Source organism: Eptesicus fuscus, chromosome 19, assembly GCF_027574615.1.
Source record: "Eptesicus fuscus isolate TK198812 chromosome 19, DD_ASM_mEF_20220401, whole genome shotgun sequence".
NCBI lineage: Eukaryota > Metazoa > Chordata > Mammalia > Chiroptera > Vespertilionidae > Eptesicus > Eptesicus fuscus.
The window spans coordinates 43,868,501-43,895,274 of NC_072491.1; positions in this window are offsets into that span (position 1 = coordinate 43,868,501).

Here is a 26,774-nt window from a genome sequence, read left to right on the forward strand (position 1 = left end):
CAAATTAGAAGAACATTTACTTAATAGTTAATTCTAAAGCAAGATGACTAACAAAATTAAAGATAGTAACACACTAAGTACTGTATATTTATGATCAATATTTCCTGAAAAAAAAATAACATCAAATATCAATGAAACGCTCCATTGGACATTTTAACCTATTTTTATATCCTTAGAAACATTTAATTCACTGAGTTGTTCACCTGACATTTTTACAGATTGCTCTGATTGTAAAAATGTCATTTTTAAATGACGTTTTTACACTGTCTTGGTCTTAAAAACATCAAATGGGGGATAATTCTTCATTTGAAGTTATTAAACATGACTATAATCATAAAAATGTCATTTTATGATAATTCTTCATCTGACCTTTTTACACTTAGATGCTCCTTTCTTTTCTTCCTTAAAATTTTGATATTAGGAATGAAAGTTTACAGAAATTGGAGGCTGTCCTTAAAAATTTAAATCAGAATTTCACTGCAAATGTTGCCATGGTCTTTAGGAAATGGTTTTACTCCCAGTCACTTTCCCATCACAATTCTGGGTGTTATTGGTGGAGTAGTATGTGCAGGCCTGTGTGTGCATGTGTGTGTGAGTATGTATCCACAGTGATATCCAACCATACCTACTTGTGTCTTCTAACAAATAACCTATGACTCTTTACAAATTTCAGCTCCATTATTGCAATTTTATAGCATAGTTGTTACCTTCTATAGACACATCACACAATAGTCTCTTTCTCTCAGTTATGGTGACTATGAATATGGCTTTGAAGTCATGTAACTGTGACAAGTACCAGGATACAGGATATACTTTTATTCTCTGTACACTGCTACACTTTCATTAATTTTTATTTTGTTTGTGTACATGTGTGTACAGAAAGCACAGGAAGAATGGTGTTCAATATTTGTGTTTATTCAATGCCCGTTTAGTGTGTGATAAATATGCTCATATTTTGGGTGAACAGAATAATGCTGATAACAACATTTGGAGCACATATTTTATGGCAGGCACTGATGTGAGAATTTTATTTGCACTGATTAATTCTCAACAATCCTGTGAGGGATATATTATTGACTTACACCTCAGGACAATGGATCCCAAAAGGAACCAGAATCTGAAACCAGGCAGGCAGAAACACTAAGATAAATGAGCTTCCAGTGTTTCTCTCAGATGCTACTTGTACTTGTACTGTGGGACATGCTGAAATTTGGGATTATTATGACAGCAGATTGGCTTCAGCGATGGACATTCTAAAGAGGCATCTAAAAGCATTTTCCTTCTCTCCCTCCTAGTTCAGCTGCAAGCCGCTCCCCTCTTGTAATCCAAGCAGACACTGGGACAGAAAGGCAGCTGGCACCGAGAGGACAATAGAAACCATGATTTCAGGTTTACTCTGCTCTGAGACCTCCGAGTCTCTGGAAACCAGCGAAAACAAGCCAAGAGGGCCAGGATCTTCCTGGGGTAGATTCTGGTGAGACTTTGGCCAATGGGCACCAGTGGATCCTCCAAAGAAAGGCTGATACAGGGCATCTTAACTGTACTTTTTTCCCCCCCACTTTTCAGGGATTCAAGTAGAGTCAGAATAGATAATCTGAGACCCTTTCAGCCTTTAACATGAGACAAGCCCAAAGCTTCTTGCTTCTATCTGAAGAGGGGACTAATGACCTCCTGCTGTTACAGCCCAGGCCAAATGATGCAGGCCAGCCTGGTCCCTACATCGTGACAGAGACCTTATTCAGTGTTCCCTAGCAGCTGGTCTGGTATCAGTGCATTCAACCAATAGAGAAAAATAACAACTCAAAAGGGGAGAGGGGCCATAAGCTAGAGCAGTGGTCGGCAAACTCATTAGTCAACAGAGCGGCAAACGGTGGCTCGCGAGCTGCAGTTTGCCGACCACTGAGCTAGAGGAAGAACAAATTTGGACAGTTCCACAAAGAGTAGACTCCCTAGAAGAGGCAAGTATAAACGTGTGTAACAAGAATGATACTAATATTTAAGGAGATGAAAGTCTAGATCTTTGTGGAACTTAAAAAGGATATTTTTATGTTAAAACATTCTAATAGAGAACAGACATATAGACCATTGGAACAGAACAGAGAACCCAGAAATTGATCCAAGCCATTATGCTCAATTAATATTTGACAAAGGAGGCAAGATAATACAATGGAGTCAATAAAAGGTGTTGGGAAAACACCTTTTTCAATAAAAGGTGTTGGGAAAATTGGGCAGATACATGCAAAAAAATGAAACTAGATCACCAACTTACACCATACATAAAAATAAACTCAAAATGGATAAAGGACTTAAATGTAAGACGGGAAACCATAAAAATCCTACAAGACTCCATAGGCAACAAAATAGCAGACATATGTCATAGCAATATCTTTATAGACACAGCTCCTAGGGCAATGGAAACTAAAGAGAAAATTAAAAAATGGGACTACGTCAAAATAAAAAGCTTCTGCACCATCAACAAACAACAAGAAAGCCCACTGCATGGGAGAACATATTTGCCAATGTTATTTCCTATAAGGGTTTATCTCCAAAATTTATAGAGATCTCATACAATTTAACAAAAGGAAGATAAAAAAACCCAATCAAAAAATGGGCAACAGACCTAAACAGATACTTTTCGAAAGAGGACATAAGGAAGGCCAAGGGACATATGAAAACATGCTCAAAGTCACTAATCATCTGAGAGATGCAAATCAAAATGACAATATGGTACCATCTCACACCTGTCAGAATGGCTATCATCAACAAATCAACAAATGACAAGTGCTGGCGAGGATGCAGAGAAAAAGGAACCCTCATGCACTGCTGGTGGGAATGCAGACTGGTGCAGCCACTGTGGAGAACAGTATGGGATTTCCTCAAAAAACTAAAAATGGAACTTCCATTTGACCCAGTGATCCCACTTCTAGGAATATATCCCAATAAACTAGAAACACCAATCAGAAAGGATATATGCACCCCTATGTTCATAGCAGCACAATTCACCATAGCTAAGATTTGGAAACAGCTTAAGTGCCCATCAGCAGATGAGTGGATTAAAAAAACTGTGGTACATCTACACAATGGAATACTATGCTGCTGTAAAAAGGAAGGAACTCCTACCATTTGCAACAGACCTTGAGAGCATTATGCTAAGTGAAATAAGTCATTCAGAGAAAGATAAATATCACATGATCTTACTCATTTGTGGAATATAGTGAACAACATAAACTGATGAACAAAAACAGATCCAGAGACAGAGAAGCATCAATCAGACCATCCAACCTCAGAGGGAAGGTAGGGGAGGGTGAGGGTAAGGGGGAGAGATCAACCAAAGGACTTGTATGCATGCATATAAGCATAACCAATGGACACAGACACCAGGGGGATAAGGGCATGAGCAGGGGGATGGGGGGATAAGGGGGGATAAGGACACATATGTAATACCTTAATCAATAAATAAAATAAAAAAACATTCTAGTAGAAAATTGAAAGAAAATATCATTATTGAGATTCAAGTTACAATCTTGGAAGACTGATTTAAAGAGACAAGCAATGAAAAAAAATCACTCTAAACTAGACAAAGTACTCAATCCCCAGGCTGAATGATCTTATTATACAGGTTTTGATGAGAAAACATACTTTTAAGGATTTAGTAGTAAAATTTCTGAAGCCCAAAGTCAAGGAAAAAACTCACAAGCTGAAATAAATATTACTTATTCTAGAAGAAAAATTAGACCAGCATAAAAGTTCCATCTTGTAACTCAGATTAGAACACCTGGTCAGCTGACATCTATAAACTATGGAAAGAAAAGTGGAGGCCAAAATAATACCATTCAACTATCAGGAAATTATAAACAGATATGTAGTAAATATGAATATTTATTAACTACTGAAAAAATGCACTTGCCAAAGTGTGTTAACCAATCAACAAATAAATCGGAAAATAGAACACAAGGTATAGAAAGCACAAAATGACAGAAACCTTTTCATATCTGGAATATCCTTCCAGTGCACTTACGCTACTCTTTGCCTTTACTACTTCCTAATCAGCTATCTATACAGCTAAACCAAACAAAATTATAAGCTGAATAGAATGTGTAAAATAAGTGTTAATACAGATCCTTGACACTGAAAGACTGAGATGCAAAGACAGACAAGGAGAAGTGAAAGTATTAATCAAAAACATTTAATCTATATATAAAAAAAAAGGAAGAAATGAGTGGGCAGCAAAATGGGGGGAAATGCAAGTGAGATGGTAGAAGACTGGGGAGCAGAATGTTTTGATGGGGTAAACAGTATTTTATTTTCATAAACTATTCAAGACAAGTGGACAATTGTATAGAGTAAAACTAATGCAACAGAGAAAGACAACAGAATATTGAAATGATATATTGGAAAGTAAATGACAAATATCCTCATGTTCAATCCTAAAACATAATAAACGCGGAAACGAGAAATAAAAACAAATATTAAAAATAAAAAATATTCAAAGAAATATGAATTCTCCCATTAAAAGAAATACATAGTCAAATTCAATTAAGAAGCAAAATCGTATTACATGTTAGCTGCAGACTGTAAAAATGCTACAAATTCTTTATTCCTTCCTATAGCCACATCAGTATCATTTTCCAACGGCTGGAATCTGTATCCTCATTTAGAATTTCAGTACGCCAAGGTCTGAGGCTAGGTCTGCAGAGGTGTGGCGCGTTGCTCCCTGATTGCCATTGTACCTGTGCTAGGGCCAAGGCAAAGTGCCTGGATAGCGCAGCGGAGGGTGAGACACGGGTACCAGCTGAGTTGCCCCATGTTTTCCCAATAGAGACCATCCTAGACCAAACAACAAGGAGCGCCCCAAGCCCCCACCCCCACGCTCCAGGTGAGAGAAACCAGACAGAATCTGAACAACTCCCAGTCCTATGTAGTTAACTACAGACACATAAACAATCCAGCTCAGATCAGCCAACCACAGGCCCGAACAGCTGAATCCTGCCACAAAATTAGTGAGCTGTGAATAAACGATTATTGTTTCAAAGGTCTGGGGTTTTGTGGTTCTTATTATGGCACATTATTGTGCAAATAGAAAGCAGAAACTGTTTATAAGTGAGTCCTTAAAACTACATAGATACGATAATGACAGAAATAAGGATTGGGCGGGAAGACACTAAGCAAATGCAATGAAAGAGGAACTAATATAACATAAAAAGGTGTAATATAAGGTTTATAGCATTTGCCAAGACAGAGAGGAATATTGTATAAAAGAAGAAGGCGCAGTTTATGGAGAAAATATCATAATCATTAACTTGTACGCACCAAAGTAGCTGATGAACTATTAGAACTGCAAAAAAAAAAAAAAAAAAAAAACACAACATGATTTAATATATAATATTAGCGGGATATTTCCATAGGTCTCTTTCAAAACCTAACAACTCCTGAAAGAAAGAAAAAAGTAAACTGCAGAACATTTAATTCAATCAACTTAGTGTACTGAGATATGAGTTATTAAATTCCATTTAATATTCTTTTTTTTTTTTGAAGCCCTCAACATTAAACAAACAAAACCCCAAAATCAAGATGCTTCCACGTATAAGGAGCTTGGACGTTGAAACCAAGAACTGAGTCCTAACAGCGGACTAAAAGCTAAAAAGACTGAAATCAACTCTCCCTGGATCCAGAAGAGATGTGGGGACCGAGGCAAACCACCTCCCCCAGGATGACAGAGACAGACAACTGCAGAAAGCCACGTCTTACCCGAGCTGAGATTCAGGGGCAGAGACCCCAGGGGCACCAGCGCTGAAGGAGGAAGACCTGTGCCTAACCCATGAGCTGCTGGGACCTCACGGTGGACACGCAGAGTAAAAATCTCCTGGAGGAGCCGGTCGAAAGGGACCCGCACACTTGGGTGACTTCGGTTCTAGGAGCACTACCAAGCTCTCCCAGTAAGTGTCTGGAAAACACCCCGCTCCCCGTGTCCAGCTGAGGGAAAAGGAACTACAGCTGATCCTTGAACTACTGATTCGGGAGGGAATTAGAAGTGTCCAAGGCCGCACCTGCAGTGAAAAACGTGCGTGTAACTTTTAACCCTACAGTAGGCCCTTTGCATCTGCAGATTCCACCAACCGCGGATCCAAACCAGTATTTTCTCTCTTTGGTCAGGAATGTGCAACTGGGAAGCAAACCAGTAGAGGATGTGAAAAACAACAACAACAACAAAACGGTTATCTATCTGCCATTGGTTGAATAGTCAGATGTGAAACCCTCAGACACCAAGGGCCCACAGAGCTTCCTGATAATGAAGTGTGTATAAGTGGACCCATGCAGGCAAACCCATGTTTTTCAAGAGTCAGCTGTATTTTGAATTACGACAAAGTCCTCTGTAAACAGGAGCAGGGTGGAGTAAATATTTAAAATGTTGATAGAAAAAACCCACTCCGAAACCTAGAATTCTTTACCTGAAAAAATTATCTTTCAAAGATGAAGGAAAAATAAAGACTTTCTCAGGCCAAAGAAAACTGAGAGAATTTGTTGCTGATAGACCTGTCATGGGAGAAATATTAAAAGAAGAAATCCTTTACCGAGAAGGATATGAATATAGGTCAGAAACAGATAAAAGTTGGTTTAAAATGATAATAGCAATAATGTATCAATGTATAATGTATGCATATGTATATGAAATGAATAATAGCAATGACTAAAGCAAAATTATCAACTTTAAAATTAGCCTGCTATATTTGGTCAAACATTTAATTAACTCTCCCCTAATGCTCAGTCAGGGCCAGGCCAAGTGATTTTGCGGGCCTTACATGGCCCGCAGGCAAGCCATTACCCACCCCTGATCTAAAGGGAAGACAGAGGAGGAATTAAAATTATGTTGCATTATAAGGTACTTACTACATATGAAACATATAGTGTGATTTGCAAGCAGTCTTGTTTAATTTTTTAATGTAAATGTACACTGCAAACTTTAGGGCAATCACTAAAAGAAATATAATTGATAATCTTAAGTAAGGAGAGAAAATAAATCATAAATACTTAAAACCACACAAGGCAGAAAAAAGAGTGAAAGACAAAAATGGGAACAAAAAACAGGGACAACATATAGAAAACAAATATAGTAGATATTAATCCAATTATATCATTCATTGCCTTGAATGTCAATGGTCTGAAAACACTAAAAAAGACAGACTGTAAAAAAATAGCCAACTATTGTGGGATAGAAGAAAACACTTGAAATATAAAGGCATGAATAGAGAAAAGTAAATGGATGGATAAAAATATATCAAGCTAACAGTAATAAAAAGATAGTAAGAGTATCTGTAGTAATTGCTGAGAGAACAGACTTCAAATTAGAAATTTAGAAAACATGATACTCTTACATTGCTGGCAGAAATGTAAATTTTTATACATATTGTGCATCTATTAAATTGAAACATTCATATATCATTGGCTCAGGAAATTCACTCCCATGGCAATCTGTTCCTTAAAACTTTTTAAAATAAAAAACAACAACAACACATTCATTGTATAAGTAAATACATTATAGAATTGTCCATGATCATCAAAAAAATGGAAACAGGAGAATGGTTAAATAATTTACGGTACACCCATATTGGAAATCATTGTACAGTCATTAACAAGAATTACTTACATGTGGTATTTTGGGATGAAAGTAGTACATGTTCTCATTTTATTTTATTATTATTTTTAATGTGAACCACCTATCCAAATTTATTCTTTTTTCTGTTTTTCTGCAAAATTCTTAGCACTTCTTTTTTTCTTTTCAGGTGTATTTCATTCTCATTTTTCAAACACAGGTCTAGTGGTGTGAAAATGGGAGCCTGAATCAGACCAGACGTGCTGGCAGCGCTGGTGATGAGAACTGAAAGGCAGTGACTCAGCTTCTGAGGCAACCAGGTGTCCTCAGTCATATTCTTTTTTTTTTTAATCTTTATTGTTGAAATTATTACATATGTCCCCTTTTCCCCCCATTAACCCTTTGCACTCGCTTGCTTTTTTCTCGATTCCTTTATTCTAATGCTAACCATGTTGAGTCACACTCGACATCCGAGTGCAAAAGGTTAACCTCTTCTAGCACACTCCCACCGCCTGCCCCAGGCCTTCACCACCCTATTGTCTGTGTCCATGGGTTATGCATATATGCATACAAGTTCTTTTTCTTTGGTTGATCTCTTCTAACCCACCCTCCTCTGCCTTCCCTCTGAGGTTCCAGTCATATTCTTGACTGATGCTTTGAGGGAATTCACTAATAAGAGTTATTTTTTTCCATCTAGATTCTGAGAGTATGAGTGTGTTTTGTATATGTTTGATATATATTATACATAGAATATGTAGGTGTTAGAAAAAATATAATAATAGATTTTTAAAAGCTAGGTTTGGCACTCAGCTGGTCACTAGATACCTTTACTGACCAGGATTTTAATAGACTGGTGATGGGAGGGTGGTAGAAGATAAGAAGCATAAAGTAAATAAATGAAGTGACTGCAGGTCACATCTTTGGGAGGTGTGTCAATAACGTGAAAGATAAATGGCAGTACAATGTGGCCATGGTGGGACCTTCTGGACTGTGGGTTATCAGAAAACAATATATAAAAAGGCGCATTAAAAATCCAGTATTTGGAATAGCAGTTTAAAAACAATTTAATCAATTGTTAATGGAAACCGTAGACTATATTCTGCATACCTCCCCAAAGAAATTTAACTGAGACCTCAACTTTCACCACAAGGAGCCCAAGTAGTCCTCACGATAATTACTGTTAGGAGGATAATGCAAACATAGAGACTATAAATGCCAAATTAGACTAGAGTATACATACATATACATACACAGAAAGAGAAAGCAACACACACACCCTGGAACAAGAGAAGGATCGGATTATGAAACAAAGAAAAGACGTCTGGACTGCAAATAGCCTGGGAAAATTAATCTAAGGTCATAGATTTTAGTTGGAGGATTTAGCTGAAAGGTCTCAAAAGAAAGACTCAGATGCAGCCCCTCTTCTCATAGGCCTGAGTGATAGGATTCCCACTAGGAAGATAAAACCACTGAAACACAATGAGTTTAATCAAATTACCCAAGCTCACCGTGTCTGAGGCCAGAGATGGGGATATCAGGCCCAAGGTCATTGTTTGAACCTCTGCAGCCCCCTGCTGAACTCAATAAAACTTCCTAAACTAGACATTGTCTTATTTATGTAGTTGTAACTGCACATCTCAGAACTACTTATGTGACCTCACATTATATACCTGAGTGGTTGCAAAACAGTGACTAGTGTCCCCTAGGAATCTCCCTATTGATGGCACACTACACGGACAGCTATTCCACTGGGGTATTTAAAACACAGGGATCTCTGAAGGTTGGTAAGGCAAGGACCTTGGATGAGATGAACTTCCTGAGTTAGCATTAATTTTCAGGACCCTAGGTTTGAAAGTCCCTGATAACCCACTGGATGGCAGAGCTGTGGATTGATTACTTGGGCCACCTTCCATACTTGGCCGCTACTTTCCATCCATGAAACTACCAGCCATCAAAATGGAAAGGGGTATAATTTCGAAGTTTAAATTCATGGCTTCCCTCACCTCACTTCTGTATGTAACGTATCTGTTCCTATTTGCACTGTAGTATTAATTAATGCTCTGGAAAATTACAATAGGATTCCTGTGGCATTAGCTTTTACATCCACATGAATACCAAAACAATTCAGTATGATTCATATTCTAACAATGAGTATCATAGGAATCAATAGTGAGCATGTCACTTAATAGAGCATGTTGCCAAACAATTATTATGCGCAGTTGATGAACATCTGGATAAGTGCCATCATACTCTGTACTCAATTAAAACAACAGCACTAATAATTAATATCAGCATTACTCATATCAAATTATGGCTGTGGGTATTGTGTGTTCTAGGAAATGACTAGAGGAATAAATGTTCATTCCAGTCCATTTATATCTTGCTCAGAACTATTAAAATATAATTTGCATAGAATACATGCATCGCTCAATGTAGATGTAACTTAAGAAAGCAGCTTTCTCATCTGCTGGATGATTGAGAAAAATAAATGATTTTTTTAGAGAAAAACTAAAAATGCATAGATAAGGACAAATGCCTCATTTTTTATAGCTTGTTGGGTCAGGAGAGCATTTAGCATTTGTTTTCTGAGAGATAAATGCAATTTGTAGTATGTTAGAATGAGTAGTTAAACAACACACACACACACACACACACACACACACACACACACACACACACAAACACACACAATAGATTTTTGGGTAAACTATAGCTATCCACTGTCTGAAATAAAATTTTTACTAAATTACTTAATCTAAGGTCCCAGAAATTCTTATCTGGGAGATGTAACTACTTCATCCATTAACATCTAATAAACTGCCCTCATCAAGTAGCTCAGTTGGTTATAGCATCATCCCAATATGCCAAGGTTTTGGGTTTGATCCCCAGTCAGGGCACATACAAGAAGCAGCCAATGACTGCATAAATGAGTGGAACAACAAATAGATGTTTCTCTCTCTCCCTCTCCCTCCCTCTCTTGCTCTAAAATCAATAAATAAAAATTTAAAAACATATTAATAAATCAAATGGCATTGTTATGGGAGCTCCTGACTCTAAGGATATGAGTCACAAAATAGGCATATTTTAATGGTGGGTCAGGAAGTAACAGCATCCTATCTAATAAAGAGGGAATATGCTAATTGACCATCACTCCGTCACAAAGATGGCTGCACCCACAGCTGAGGCCAAGTTTCCATAAGGAGCCTTAATGAGTAATCAGCAGGGACCTGAGGCTACGCCCTCCCCCGTCCCCGTGGGGCATGACAGGGGACCTCAGGCCATGTCCCTCACCCAGCAGGGCTTGACAGGGGATCTCAGGCTGTGCCCCCCACCTGGCAGGGCTTGACAGGGAACCTCAGGCCGTGCCCCCCACCCAGCAGGGCTTGACAGGGGACCTCAAGGTGCACTTCCCATCCTGGTGCTGGGCTAGGGGACCTCAGGCTGCTCCCCCGCCCCAGCGCCAGGCCGGGGGACCTCAGGCCGCACTCCCCACCAGGTGGGGCTTGACAGGGGACCTCAGGCCGTGCCCCCCACCCAGCAGGGCTTGACAGGGGACCTGAGGCTGCGTCCCCCTCCCAGTGTTGGGCCAGGGGACCTGAGGCTGTGCCCCCCCACCTGGCAAGGCTTGACGGAGGACCTCAGGCCACGCCCCCCCATCCTGGCGCCAGGCCAGGGGACCTGAGGCTACGCCCCCTGCCCAGCAGGGCTTGACAATGGTGGGACTGGCCAGGTCTGGATCTAGCCCAATATGGGGGGCCGGGTGGGTCTGGGTCTCACACGATTTTGAGGTGCATGTGGGTGGGCAGGGACTTGACTCTGGGTCCCATGGTGAGCCCCAGACTCTGACAGGAGGAAGGTTTTTATATACATTTTACTAATTTTCTTTCATCTCTGACACTTCTATTATAGAGAAAGAGCAAATAGCAAAATTATTTCCTCTAATTAATCCCCTTTTAATGTGCACAAATTTCGTGCACCAGGTCACTAGTATTTCCATAAACAAATATGCCACACATACTACAATTCAAAAATATGGTTAGTTTTATCTGGTGTTACCACCAAAATGAGGCCACAAAATTGAAAGCCTCAAAGCTGGCCAAATACCTAACTTGGCTGACGATAGTGTCTATGAGAAATCTAAATGTACCAATGTACCACTTTCAAACTCGGAAGGATACCAATTCATGGTTCTTTAGGAAATATCTCAACTTCCTTGCAATATTCTACCTGTATGAGAGTCCTTCTGAGTTTTAAAATATAGCAGTAACTTGCCACAATATGTATAAAACAGGTTTAGTGGCACAGGAAGGGTGGACAATGCTAATATCTCCATGACTCCATGATTAAAGCAAAAGATGGATTCACTAGAACTTGAACCTACTGGGTAGAAAGGAATTAAAAATAGCCATCCTCTTCTGATTACTGGGGACATGCTTCGGTGGAAAGGCAGAAGGCAGATAGACAGACTCTGTAAACATGCTGATAACTGACCTCCTGATAGCTAAACTGAAGGTATTTTCTGGGAAAGTCATGATATGGGAAATGCTTTTTGCAGGATGAGCTGGTTTGGGATTGCTTACAATAAAGAAACCTATGATTTATGGGCTTATGGGGCATGGCCCACTGGAGAACATCATGCAAGCTATACAAATCTCTGTGGTATGAAACGGAGATGTTTCCTAACCACATTCATCCTAACTTCTTTGTAAATTAACCTAAAAACCTCTGTAGCACCCGAAAGTACAGTTGGAAAGTGCGAGACCCTTCCAGGAAAGAAGGACCCGAAGGGCCGCGTGGAGTGAGTGCTCTGCATGTCTTTCCGCTTCATCCATAGCCTTGATCGTGTGCATCTCTAGTATAAACTTACTACAGTGTAAGATGCAGTTTATGTGAATACTAACCTTTGTGTGACATCACCTACATCTACATGTCTTTCATCAGAGGTCAAGGATTGGGTACAAGGCAAGGATGACATTGACATGGTTTTCAAACTGGCCACATAAGTCTCATGTAACCACTTAGTCTCCTAGGACAAGAACAGGAGTCAGAATTCCCCTAAGATCTTTTCTCTCAATGTCTAATGTCAACCACTGACCATAGATAGTTATTTATAAATCCCATAATTTTTTTTCTCAAATGAATTTTTATTTTCTGGAAAACATTACAGTGCTTACTGATAGACCAAAGAAAATCAGGTACAAAAGAGTTTAACCAAGTCTATTTTTCTTCTTCAACTTTAAAATTTATTTCAGCTCTTTCTCTCTCTGTGTGTCCCACCAAAGAGGGATTTCCAGTGCTTACATTTTTTTTTCTCTGCACAAAGCCAATCACTTTCCCCTCAAAAGTCCATCTATCAGTTTATGCTCCATTCAAAAAATATCTTTTTACTTTATAGGTTCTTTTTAGTAGTAGAGTTTTATAAAAGTATCAGCAATGCTTGGAGTTTTACATCTATATTTCTCCTCTACCAGTTGTTTGCAACTCAGGCTATAAGACTTTCTGCAGGAAGCTTTCAACCTACACTAACCATCCTCAGCTCATGTTCCTCATCCAAAGGAGTTCTATACTGCAAAAATTTCCACAGGTGATAGTGATAAGCATACTGCTGCACACACACACATACACACATGCTCATTAAGAATAATTGTTCTGAGGTAATTCATCTTAACTTTGTAGTATTTGTGATATGGCCAGCCAAGGCCAAGATTCCATTTCATGGCCAAGAACTCTAATGAGAAAAGCTATGATCCATAGTCCAGGCCTCATTATCACTTTGCTTTAATCATTTGGGCTGATTGATTCTTAAAAAAAGAAGGGGAGCTATTAGAAAATAATAAAAGGGTGAGTGTGTAATCCCATTTATAGCCATGTTTTATTTCATGGACAAAGATCCTGAATTTAGTACATTTGTGAGTGGGACGAAAAATGTGTCTTGTTCTGGATATACCATGAAATCTAACTCTTAAAATTAAGAAAATGTAATCGAAATTTCCATTTATTATTTAACAATATATTTGGTACACCATTATCTTTGCAGGGGAGATTCTTTCGTTATTCAGTATGAAGGTTCATTTTCTCAGCCAAAGGTTGGAGTAATAGTATTTATTTGAAATGTAAATGAAGACTACCACCAAGGAATGTATGTTTCATTTAGCATTTGTCTCTAATCAGAATGTTCTATGAATAATGTAGTTTGGCACCAATGTCCTCATTAAGCAAGTTTCCCATTATTGCATTTTCTGATTATAATCTCCTCATTAAACTTCCTTTACTATTTCTGCTGATGATCATTCATGTGCTTAGGCCTTCAATATTAATCTGAACACACACACACACACAGCCTCTGTAGATGAGAATCAAATTATATTGATGACCAGATGGCCTTTAAATAAAGGGTTGCTATCCATTGTATGTCCAAGAAATGGCATGGAGTTGAATTGTCAGAATGGGCTGGAAGAGAAAATGAGTTTCAAACTAGTCTCAATTTATATCCATCTATGAGGCTATTTCACAATTATACTTGATTGACAGCAATGGCCAAGAAAGAAATAGACTGGCAAGAGAAATAGGACTAACTAGAATAGCTCTGTTGATGTTTGCTTATTTTTCTCTTGGCTTTTAGTTAAAGGACCAAAATTATACAATATTAGAATTTGCCAAGGACTTTGAGCAACCTTTATTTTAAACCATGAGACCTCAATGGAAGCGCTTTTCATACCCAGGATACAGATTTCAACTATAATTCTAAGAAAAACAAAGATCTTCAAAAATTTTAGAAGAGAAATTCATATTTTAGCTTCTTACAATTTTGACAAGATTAAAGAAGAGGAGGTTGACATAAGAGGTGATGATAATGAAGTGTCAAAGTCAAGCTGGAGGGGAATTTTCTTTCCTAGATACATGCCTTCCTTCCTGAAGCTCCTACAAACCACACTTGAACTATGTTCAAGGTCCTAGGAAAGAATTGATTAATCAGGGAATATTTTCCTATATCATTTTATGTGTTTATTTCAACTATTCCTCAATGGGAATGAAGGTGCTCATCACGACCTGTATTAAAATGATGTGTTAAATCATAGTAATAGCATAAAAGATAAAAAGATATAAAGGCTATAAATATATATATGAACTTTAAACAGTAGTTACTTTTAGGGAGGGGATTGGAAAACTGAAGGAAGGCTCATGATTTGGTGTAAATATTTCTGTATTATTTAAGTGTATTATAGTGACTTTATATTTGTAATTATAAAAGGAAGATACCTTTTTTTCAAACATTTCTAAGCTTAAAGGCTCTGGCCTTTTATCTAAATTAGCACAAATTTTAAAAAATGCCCTAACAGATATTTCCACGTAAATCATATTAAACAATTTGTATGCTCTTCTTGAAACCTTTCCAAGCTTTTTAGGTTGTGTTTTCTGAATGATGGCCAGAATTAGACATGGTCCTTTTGTAAGCATTGCACTAATATTGAATTAATAGGAAGATAATGTGTCTCTTTGTGGATTTTCATTTTTATGAGGTAAATTATATAGATGGGGAACAGATTTTGAAAGACATAAGTTGAGCAGATAGTTTTCCTGTTAGGACTTGTTTAGCTTGGTATAAGTTTAAAAGTCACCTGCCCAGATTAAGCAGTTTGGGTAGTGGAAGTGCCTTCCATGCTTGCAATATGTGGAGTCCTACATTCCTAGATTTTACATTTCTAAGGCAGTTGCCATTGAAAAACACCAGGGACATACCCAGTGTTTGCCTTGATGTTATCCTTTTCTACAGAGCTTTAAAATTAAATACTGTTGTAGAAACTTACTATTAACATCCTGGCTGTTTTCTTTATGAAAAATATTAGAAGATATTCATTATAAGTCACATAAAAAACATGCAATGAGTACCTACCTTATTCAAAGGTCTGGCTTAGGGATATAAGGATATAAAAAGGTGTTCCTTCATGCATAAAATGCTCTCCACTCATTAAACCCATGTGCTAGAACTATGCTAAGCTCTTCTGGTGAATTATTTTATTTTCATAATGCTGTTCTCAAAAAAAAAAAAAACACGTAATAAATTTAAAAATTTTAAAATAAAATTCTTCACTGGCTGAAGAGATGAAAAAATGTCATAGCATATATAATTCTCACAGCTTATATTCAAGAGCTTACATTTATGTGGTTGGAGTCTTTAAAATTATATTTATTGGATATATAATATCCACTTATCCCAGGAAGCAAGAACTACTGCTCATGTTTGCTTGTTGGTTTATGTTTTTGCTAGAGTCCCATCCTATCTAATAAAGAGGGACTACGCTAATTGACCCTCACACAGTCGCAAAGATGGTGCCCACAGCCAATAAGGAGGAGATATGCTAATTGACTGTCATGCCCTCAAAGATGGTGGCACCCACAGCCACAAGATGGCGACGCCCAGTCCCCTCAGCCCCGCCCGGGGCAGCAGGCACATGGCAAGGCCGGGCCCGCCCGCCTCCAGAGTCCCCCACTCCCCTCAGCCTCCCAGCCGCCCAGGGCTGGCCTGAGGCACAGGCAAGCCTCGGATGGCGGCTACCCAGCCACCCAGGGCTGCCCATGGCTCAGGTAACCAGGGCCAGCCGAGACTTGTGCTGCTGGCAGTGGCAGCAGCAGAGGTGTGATGGGGCATTGCCTTCCCCTGATCTCCGGGTCGCCTCCTGCCTCTGAGGGCTCCTGGACTATGAGAGGGGAAAGGCCGGTCTGAGGGACCCCCCATCCAGTGCATGAATTTTCATGCACCGGGCCTCTAGTGATTATATAAATGGAACCTAATTAAAAGGTATGCATCAAGAATCCAAGAATTATGGACAAAAATTACCTATTAGCCATGATAGATCTTGAATAAAACTCAATTTTTTTATTATGTATGATTTTTCTTTTCATATTTTCTTTTATATGTTACTCTGGTAACTTATATGTCATTATTAAACTGCCATCTCCAGAGGCTAATTCAGTAGTATCCACCCATTTAGCTCTGTCTGCCAGTGACACCAACATTTTATCCCCACCCCTCAGATTCTTGCTTTCTTCCTCTCCTGCCTACCCTGCCCTTCTCTCTTCTTCCTGGAGGAAGTTCTTTTGTTGTGAAATTTGTTTAAAAGGGATTAATTAAATAATTCATTACACAATCCACAATAGAGAACTATTATGTTTTTAAATTTCCAGTTAAGCATTTTAGACAAGTTACAACAATACACTCAATACAGTCTTTGAAAATATATTGAGGCCTAGCTGAAGAATTTCTCCTGTACTGCCAACCACTAACAACTCTCAATCCTCTGACTCTGAAACACTAAGCAGATGTTTGCAATTTGCCCTCAAGTTGAGACTAGAAGACATGCTAAATTGTAGCAAGGGGGCATTAAGTTTAAACATGTCAAACAAGAGGGTGGTTGATCAAGTCCCTTTTCACAAGTCCTTTTTTAGCAGGAGTAACCTGGGAATGTTTCAGCCAAGGCCATGCCCGTAGGGGCTGAATGCTTCATTGCTGTCTAGCACCTTCAGTCCCCTTTCCTGAATGGCATGAGGGTGGGAGTGACCCAAGGCTGCAGGAGAAACATAGGGCAGGGCAGGTCTCGCCTGCAGTTTTGTGAGGCTGGGTAAGGCCAATAAATGACTGTGTCTTACATTAGTATTAAAGGCCAGCAAGGAAAAGCTGAGGCCTGTGGTGCTAATGAATGGTTCTGATAAGCATGTAGAAATTGGGGTACGGAATCCTGAAACCCCCAACAGAAAAGCGGAGTCTCATTGTCTACCTTCCACCGCACTCCAAACAGGAGACATGAAGATTCAGGTATCATCAGCAAAGGCCCAAAGGAAAAAGATTCACAGAGGCAAAGCTCTCAATTCTTTTGCAAGAAAAGGTAGGAGTAATTCCACGAATTGAGTGAGCCGAATTAGAAAATTAAGCAAATTAACTAGTTAACTTTAGTCACAAGTCTAACTAATTTTCAATAAACTCAGAAAGCAGCAGGTCATTGAAGGAGAAATGATAGCTGAGCCCAAATCCTGGAAACACTAGGTCATCCTAACTTCAAACCTCATACCCCTTCTTTAGTCTTTCTATAAACCCTTTCTCCTCTCAAGGGTCCAAAGTTTTTACTGTTTGCTTCCTTGCTGAAAGCCATAACTAGTTACTCATTTTTACCTCCCAATTTATTTTTCTTGCAAGAATGACTCTATTATTAGTACAATTTTCCTAGTCATTTAAAAATGTTTGTTTCGACTTTTAAAAATGTCTTTAAATGCTTTAAAGGACTGCTAATAAAGTGAAAGCAAAGAAAGAATCCAAAAAATAACAAATAGAAGAAGTCAAAACAAATCCAGGGAAGTGAAAAAGAGATTAAAAATGTTTTTGATTTACAAGTTTAGGGTTCTTTTTCAGAATTGTCAGTTGACTGCCTATTTTCTATGTATTGAAAAAATAAGAATAAGGTACAATTTGTGACAGAGAAAAAATACAAATGTTACTAACAGCACATCAATGAGAGTGGTGTCTTCTCATAGAAAGTTTGGCAACAACATATTAATTCTCAGATAAATAGGCATTTGCTAGTAAAAATTAGATATGTTGATATATTTGTTGAAAAAGTAAAGTTAAAAATAATTTAAATTATGTATGATGAGATATGGTAACATATTTACAAATTAATCATGTTCTTAGGTCAGTTGTGAAATAATACAAATTATACCTCATACTATTTTCAGTTTTTAGGACACTGACAGAATATTATTCCCTTTAAAGTAAAGAAAATAAAAGTTTTAGATGAAGAGTAAAATAGTTAAAATTTATCACTGGTCCTAAACACTCTTGAAATGACACAATTTTCCATTAAAGTTATGAATTTCTACCACTAAGCTGACACAAAGTAACTTCATTAAAATGAAACATTTAAACCTGATGTTCAGAAATATATCATTCATATAAATGGCAGAATTCAAATTTATAGTTTAAACTAAATATACTTTTATTATTCTGACTTTTTAAGTATATATTTTATTGACTTTAGAGGGAGAAGGAGAGAAAGAAGCATCAATGATGAGAGAGAATCATTAATTGGTTGCCCCCTGCATGCCTCCTATTGGGATCAAGCCTGCAACTCTGGACATGTGCCCTGACCAGAAATCCAACCATGATCTCCTGATTTATAGGTTGATGCTCAACCACTGAGCCACACAGGCCAAGTGAGATATAAACATTTTAATAAGAAGTCCTTAGGCTAAAATTGCTTGAGACTCTGTATCCTGATAGAGTGTAAATTTTTTCAAGGGAATGGAATTTTTGAAATCTGATTCGGGCTCCCACTTGATCACTAAATAAGCATTAACCGATTTCTGCCTTTGATCTTCAAGGTTATATCATTCTTAGGTAGCAAGTTCCCTTTTTACTGTATCTTCACATGTGCTATATTAACTTTCTAGGGCTGCTGGAACAAATGACCATAAATTTGATGACTTAAAACAACATAAATTTATTCTCTCACTGTTATGGAGGCTAGTAGTCCAAAATGAAGGTGTTGGCAGGGTTGTGTTCTCTCTTCGAAGCTTCCACAGAGCACTCCTTTCTTCCTTTTCCTACAGTGTAGTGTTTGCTGGCAACCCATGGCTCCCTGGTGTTCTTTCCTGTGTATGTCTCTGTGTCCTCAAATGGTATTCTCCTTTCCCATTCTCTGTGTCTGTGTCCACATTTTCTTCTTCTTATAAAGGCGTCAATCATATTGGAGTTAGGGCCCATCCTAATCTACTATGAACTCATCTTAACCTGATTACATCTGCAAATACCCTATTCCCAAATAAGGTCACATTCAGAGATTCCAGGTAGATGAGAATTGGGGGGTAATACAATTCTAGCCCATGGTGCACTTCATATACAACTCTACAACTCAGTCACAGGAGCTCTTCCTGTGAATCATTGAGAACATAGTACTGGTCTTTAACTGGTCTCTGACAGAATAAAAAAACTCTAGGCATTCATGATTTGACACATGCAATTTCAGTCCCTTGATGGTGTAGGTGAAGTATGAATTTTAATTGCGTTCTCCTTAACCTAAATCCCTTCACCATAAGGAGAAATGGTGAACTGCCCAACATTCACATATGAATGTGGCTTTGTTGTTCTCCATTCATCATCTTAAATACATAATTGTCATTAAATGTCTGAAGCAGTTATATAGCATGCTCCCATTATTCTTTATTTAATCTTATAAAATGAATAATATACTTTATGCCATTCATGATATGAAAAATTGATAAAGGTTTGAAAGTAGCCCTTGAAAAGGTCAAACATCAATGCCCTTGCCTATGTTTATGTCACATTAAGAAAACAGACATTCTGGTGGACTACTACAAATTACTTTGCAAGAAGCATATCTGACATTGAGACACGGGAGGGAAAAGGAGTTCTGTCAACCATCTCCACTCTCTTCACTTACCTTCTGCCCAATCTCACCAGATTGTAAATGAAAGCAATTCAGAACAGAAGAGTGTGTAGTGCTATGCTTAGGATTAATTATTGATAGAAAAGTTGGGGCTCTCTTGGGTAAGTGTCCTAGCTTCTTGAAGAATCCATTTCTGTAGCTTTATATCAATGTCATCTCACAAGCTTATATTAAAAATAAAATACTGCTACTTAAAAAATGATCTTTTTTTCTAGAAATCATCTTCTCTACTTCCTATATAATAAAAGCCTAATATGCTAAGTGTTCAGTCGTCCGTTCAACTAATCAAAGCGTAATATGCTAATGATATGCTAAGGCCGCTCAACTGCTTGCTATGAAGTGCACTGACCACCAGGGGGCAGACGCTCTGACCGGTAGGTTACCTTGCTGCTGGGGTCCGGCCAATCGGGACTGAGCGAGACAGGCCGGACACACCCTGGAGCCCTTCCACAGTCCCTCCCTGGCTGGCCAATCTCCCGTGTCCCTCCCTGACCCTGATCGTGCACTGGTGGGGTCCCTCGGCCTGGCCTGCACCCCCTTGCAATCTGGGACCCCTCGGGGGAAGTCGGAGAGCCAGTTTCGGCCCGATCCCATTCAATGCAGGAGCTTCCCCCTGGTGATCAGTGCACTCCCACAACAGGGGGAGCGCCGCTCAGCCAGAAGCCGGGCGCATGGCTGGCGGGTACAGCAGCGGTGACAGGAGCCTCTCCTGCCTCTGCAGCAGTGCTAAGGATGTCCAACAGCTGGCTTAGGCCCACTCCCCGCAGTTAGTTGGACATCCCCTGAGGGCTCCCAGAATGCGAGAGGGCATAGGCTGGGCTGAGGGACCCCCCACCCCTGAGTGCACAAATTTCGTGCACCGGGCTTCTAGTGTGTTAATAAAATCAAAAAGGTCTATGAGTAAAGACTGGAGAAAAGGTGATTCTATTTATGCTAAATTATGTTGTGATACTAGAAAAAAAATTAAGCATAGTCAAAGACAGGTGGCAACAGCAACCCAAGTGGATCCAAAAAGAATTAAGCATTTCTTTGACAACACAATAGTTGTTTATAGTTGTGAACGTGGTGGTGATGGTCGGGGTGATGGGAGCATCTAAGAAGAACAAAATGTTCCATTTATCTGAACATACTTGCACCTCCAAAGAAAAACTGAGAGATTTAATTGAGACTCAGCAAACATTCCTGGAACTTAATGTGAGAATACCTCATGCTATTAGTCTGGCTAAACTTATCCATGGCATTACTCCTTTGGCATCCATTTTGTTTGGCCAAGTAGTCTGTAAGGGCCTTAAGCTGACACAAGCCCCCTCATGCAACTGCATGGCCTAGATACTAGCCTGCAAAGTCAGAAGCCAATGTAAGTCCCTGATAGAGAATCTTCAATGCCCTGTGAGCAATGGTCTCCTCCCTGCCCAGGGACTTCCTGTGAGTCCCTTAGATAATTCCCCCCACCCTTTCCCGCCCCTGTAGCCTTCCAAAACCCCTCTCTTTTGGTTTGAATTGACCAATTCTTTGTTAGCCTAAGAACCCCTAAATGCCTAAATGTCCCACCCATGGACCCTAATAAAGGCACATGCCCTGGGTCTGCATCCCTCTCTGCCTGCGCTCTGCTTGACCTCCCCATGTGGCTCTGTTAGCATGTATGTACTTTGGGCAGGACCTGTAAGTAATAAACTTCTCCGTTTCATTTTCTCTTGTGGTCCATGTTGCACCGTTGAACTGTGGCCATGTAGCAGCACCCTGTGCACCACCGAACCAGTGATAATCTAAAAAAGTCATAACACCTTAACTACACAGAAGGATGGGGAGAACAAAAACAGGAAGCAGGAAACCACCCAGCATCAGTCATGGGTTGAGAGTATGACAATTTTGAAAGTGTTTTTTCTAGATCAGTGATGGTGAACCTATGACATGCGTGTCAGCACTGACACGCGTAGCCATTTCTGATGACATGCGGCCGCTGAGGCGGCTGCATGCCGAGGATGAAACATTTGCTGCTCCTGAGGATGAAACATTTGCGAAATAATGTTTTTTCCTCAAAGTGACACACTACCTGAGTTATGCTCAGTTTTTTGGTGAAGTTTGACACACCAAGCTCAAAAGGTTGCCCATCACTGCTCTAGATGATGTATGAATTATTTGGTGTCATCTAAATCCCAACACCTTTTCTAAATGGAGTGCTCCCATTTTAAAGATAAGACAGCTGACACACACAGGATAGCCTGGTTAACTGAATCACTTCAATTTTCAGGAAGGCAACTGGTTTTCCTCTTGTTTCTCTCGGGTAAACACGTAATATCACAATAGTAACTCTAAAGAAGGTTAAAATGAGGAAGAGCCAGGTACCGGCGAGCAAACAGCTATGGAGGAAGTAACAGGGAGGAGACAAAACTTCTTTGGAGATGACACTAGATAGGAAAACAAGTCTCAGTGCTTCACAGAGAGCGCAGTTTTGATTTTTAATGTTTTTGCCATAAAACTGTAACTTCCCCTAAGAAACTATTCTCATCCTATTGATATTAGAGCAATATAATACTTGGCTTAAAATTATTCCGCTGGGTCCTGTACTCCCCCTGTGTCTGGAAAGGGATAAATACTTACTTCCTTTGTTGAATAGAAATAAAATATGGAGTAAAATTCAGGCCACAAAGTACTGTCTTAGAGGGTTGGAAGCATGTGTGTGTGTGTGTGTGTGTGTGTGTATGTGTGTGTGTGTGTGTGTGTGTTTTCGAATCATTGAATAAAAGCATTTCTCCACAGCTACAATGTGTGATGTAGGTTGTAAAGATTTTTGAAATTATATTCCAAGGGGTTGGTATGACATTCAGAATAACAAGAGGCCGCCGGGCAGGGTCTCAGGGCGGGAGAGTGCTCAATAGTCCTGCGATTAGGTCTCCGGACTCAGTGAGCCTGTGCCCTTTGCTCTGTGACCTTCAGTAGTTCTTCTCAGCTACATTCCCTGACCCTTCCAGCTTACGTGGGACAGGATAACCAGAGAAGGCTGAAGATTATGCTGATTGGGCCTGGATAAATGCAGTATGAGATTTTAAAGAGAAACTAAGTCCTTCTTCAAATTTAGGGACTGCGAGCCTCAGCTGGAATGGTATTTTCTCTCTGTTGGATCCCCGGGATCTTTCCATCCTGACCACTTGCTTGTAGACTTGGGTTTATTCAGCCAACCCTGTAATAAATACACTCACACAAACACTCAGATATCCTACCTAATAAAAGAGTAATATGCAAATTGACCTAACTTCACTACACCCACAAGCCACGCCCACCAGCCAATCAGGAGCAAATATGCAAATAAACCCAACCAAGATGGCTACAGCCACAGAGAGCGGGAGGGAGGCTTGGGTTTCCCCGGCAACAGAGGAAGCCAAGCTTTCCACCTGCCCTTGCAGGCCTAAGCCTCCACTCAAGGCTACAAAGTTTCAATTATAGAAGGTAAACAAATCCAAACAGAAATGGCGGCAGCTACGGAGATGGAAATAGCAGGAGGCAAGGGTTTCCCCCGGCAATGGAAGAAGCAAAGCTTTCCGCACACCCTGGCTGGCCCAAGTCTCCACTTAAGGCTACAAAGTTTCAATTATAGAAGGTACACAAACCCCAAAAGAAATGGCTGCTGGCCACGGAGCCAGCAGGAGGCTTGGCTCCGCTCAAGGCTACAAAGTTTCAATTGTAGAAGGCAAATAAATTCCAGATACCAGGGCCTCCTCTTGGGTCGCCAGGGGGCATGGTTGGCCTGCAAACCACCACATGCCCCTCGCTCAGGCCGCCCCACGCCCCAAGGAAACCCCCACCCTGATCCGGGACACCCTTCAGGGCAAACCAGCTGGCCTCCACTCATGCACCAGGCCTCTATCCTATCTAATAAAAGAGTAATATGCAGATTGACCATCACTCCAACACACAAGATGGCTGCCCCCATGTGGTCAAAGATCCTGCCCCCATGTGGACTCAAGATGGCCACCACAAGATGGCCAGCAGGGGAGGGCAGTTGGAGGCGATCAACCCTGCAGGGGAGGGCAGTTAGGGGTGACCAGGCTGGCAGAGGAGGGAAGTTGGGGGCAAACAGGCTGGCAGGGGAGCAGTTAGGCATCAATCAGGCTGGCAGCGGAGTGGTTAGGGGTGATCAGGCTGGCAGGCAGAAGTGGTTAGGGGCAATCAGGAAGGCAGGCAGGCGAGCAGTTGGGAGCCAGCAGTCCTGGATTGTGAGAGGGATGTCCAACTGCCCGTTTAGGCCCGATCCCACCGGGCCTAAACGGGCAGTCAGATATCCCTCGAGGGGTCCCAGATTGGAGAGGGTTCAGGCTGAGCTGAGGGACACCCCCCTCCGTATGTATATACGTATATATGTATGTATGTATTCAGCCTCTAGTATGTATATATGTATATATGTATTCAGATATCTCCCCTCCTGGTTCTTCTCTTCTGGTTAAACCCCAAATGATACACTATATATCCTTTTTTTTTCAGGCTTCTTTACAAATACTTTATATGGCATGGTAGGAAGGATCAGCCATCCAAGCTTCAGAGCAGAGATGCAAAGAAACAGGTGGTGAAGGTCCCTGTCTGGCAAAAGCACCAGCGGCACCCAGTTTCACCTGTGCCAAAGCCCCAGTGCAGCACCAGGGCCCTTTCATTAATGGTCAATCCCGCAGCGTCCAAGGTCATACAGTGATATCAGGGTGTCCTCAGGGGACTCGCTCTGTACTATGACTATATCTGTATCATCTTCTTTGTTCCTGACCATTTGTTACCCCCGTGTCCAGTATTCCCAAGGCATCTGTGAACTGCACAGTAGACTTCCAACTCATTTCTTTTCTGATTGAAGAAGCCACCAGTTTCTGCTGCTTACAACTAAGAACTGGACTCTCATCCTTGCCACCTCAACTCACCGCCCCCCAACTTCAGGAACTGTTTATTCGGCTTCTGTTTTGTCCCTTCCTAGTGGTAACCTAGGAAATGCTTCTTGCATGGATCCATGAATATATGAATGTGGTTCTTGCAATCATTGTCACATGCCCACCTACTTTGGTTTGTTTGCTGATCCTTTATGACTTGTTGTTGTTGCTTGTTTTGTTTTATTCATGTTTCCCTTCTTTAAAAAATATTTTTTATTGATTTCAGAGAGGAAGGGAGATAGAGAGAGAGATAGAAACATCAATGATGACAGAAAATCATTGATCGGCTGCCTCCTGTACACCCCCTACTAGGGATTGAGCCTGCAACCTAGGCATGTGTCCTGACCTGCAATTAAACCATGAACTCTTGGTTCATAGGTCGATGCTCAACCACTGAGCCACAGTGGCCTGGCATTTTTCCCTACTTTTTAATTAGAGTGATTAAATGGAGAATCTCTAAAGTCATTAATAAATCAATGTGGATACTGATTCTAAAATTTTTAAAATATATTTTATTGCCGAAACCAGTTTGGCTCAGTGGATAGAGCGTCAGCCTGCGGACTGAAAGGTCCCAGGTTCGATTCCGGTCAAGGGCATGTACATGGGTTGCGGGCACATCCCCAGTAGGGGTTGTGCAAGAGGCAGCTGATCGATGTTCCTCTATCATCGATGTTTCTAACTCTCTATCCCTCTCTCTTCCTCTCTGTAAAAAATCAATAAAATATATTAAAAATAAAATAAATTAAAAAATCACCAGTTTTTTAAAAAAATAAAATAAAATAAAATAAATTTTATTGATTTTTTTTACAGAGAGGAAAGGAGAGGGATAGAGAGTCAGAAACATTGATCAGCTGCCTCCTACACAGCCCCAACTGGGAATGTGCCAGCAACCAAGGTACATGCCCTTGATCGGAATCAAACCTGGGACCCTTCAGTCCGCAGGCCGATGCTCTATCCACTGAGCCAAACTGGTTAGGGATAAATTTTACTAATGTTGTGACCTTGGTCACACCACTAAACTCAGTATGACTAAGCTTTTTCATGTTAAATATTGGCATGATTATAATATCTAATACAAAGGCTAACCGGTTATTAAATTTTAATGAGGCAATACAAATAAATTAGTTAGTTGCTATTTTTATTGCTGTTCCTGCTAGTTTGGGGATTTTTTTATACTCTTATGACAAAAATTTTATAAGGGAGTTCTATCATGTAGTTACTTAACTAAAATAATATATCCATAAAGCAAATATTATTTACATAGTATTTTTAAATCTTAAAAATAAACATGTTCATGTCAAACCTGTAAATAAGAGAGCATCTCCTTGGAGGGGACTGCACTCTTTGAGAGCGGCATGTGGAGATACTCAATGGACAATTTAATGGTGACATTATGTAGGTTTGTCCTATTGTTTGTAGTTGTTCACAGGTTTGCATACTGACTTGATCCATGAAGCATGTGATGGGAAGCAATATAACAATTCATGAAAGCAAATATAAGGTTTTCAGAAAGTCTACATTTAACTAAGGCCCCTGCTAAAAAAATATATATGTAATGCAGAAGCCTAAAAGACATATGAAATTATGTAAATAGGCTGGAAAAAGTATTTCAACTAAACTTGACTACAAGTTTTCTGAAGATTTGCCAAACTCCAAATAAAAGCTGCATTGACTGGAATGTTTAGACATCTGGATACTTTTTCTTTAAATTCCAGGAAAATATTCTGCATTTGGTTTGAAATGTGGCTACCTAAGTCGTGATTTCCACTGCAGTCAAAATAGTTATTCTTTGTAATTTCCTGTTTGTCATATTACTTC